The sequence below is a fragment of the Phaethon lepturus genome, unplaced genomic scaffold (assembly GCF_000687285.1).
Source record: "Phaethon lepturus isolate BGI_N335 unplaced genomic scaffold, ASM68728v1 scaffold10429, whole genome shotgun sequence".
NCBI lineage: Eukaryota > Metazoa > Chordata > Aves > Phaethontiformes > Phaethontidae > Phaethon > Phaethon lepturus.
The window spans coordinates 10,569-11,404 of record NW_010561268.1 but is presented as its reverse complement, the minus strand read 5'-3'; positions in this window follow the sequence as shown (position 1 = coordinate 11,404).

Sequence of the window (836 nt, the reverse complement as noted above, 5' to 3'; positions counted from 1 at the left end):
TAACAGAATGCATTTAATTTTGAATTCTCATTTATAACAGCATGCAAACATGGATTAAAAAAAAAGCCGGTGCATTGTAGAGGCTACAGTTTCCATTCTTAGTTCCTTTGTGTTAAACAAATGGGAACTCTGTGGAATCTGGAATTTTTATACTTGTACTCGAGTAATTCCTTGTCCTAGATCCTTATTCCCTCTTTAGTGCTTGTTCTCGGAGAGGGAAGGAGCTGAGGTCCATCAGAGCCATCCCAGCAGCCCACTGGTGGCTGTGCTGGCTGTCACGGGCAGGACCAAGGGCTGCTGTTCCGATGGCTGCCTCTCTGAGGCACTGTTAACATGAGCCTCTGGCAGGTTCCTCTGCTTCAGTCAGTCCTAATAAGCCATTTTATTTACAAATATGATCACTGTAATGTCTCCTGAAATGCAGTCAGCTAATCCTGCCTTTTTAATTACTTAGAATGACTTTAATTGGATCAGAAAACAGAAAGAAATATAAAGTAGTAATGTAATAGAGTTCGCACGGTGGGAGGACTCTTGCTGTAAGCTGCAGCCAGAGTACTGTGTTCCTAGACTGTCTCCATCTGCAATGGCTGTCACCTGCCTCCTAGCTCTGCCGCAATGTCCAGACTGCTGTGGTGCAAGTACCAAGACAACCACGTTCATTTAAGGTGTTCAGTAGCTGGAATTTGTCACTATTTCAGGCTCTCATACCTTGGAAAAAACAGTGATTGACCACTGTTGAGCCCCAGTGTGCCACTGTGTCTTGCTGGTGCTTTTGGAGTCGTTAGACCTTAAGGCCCTTGTTGTGGTTTAGCCCCAGCCAGCAACTAAGCCCCACG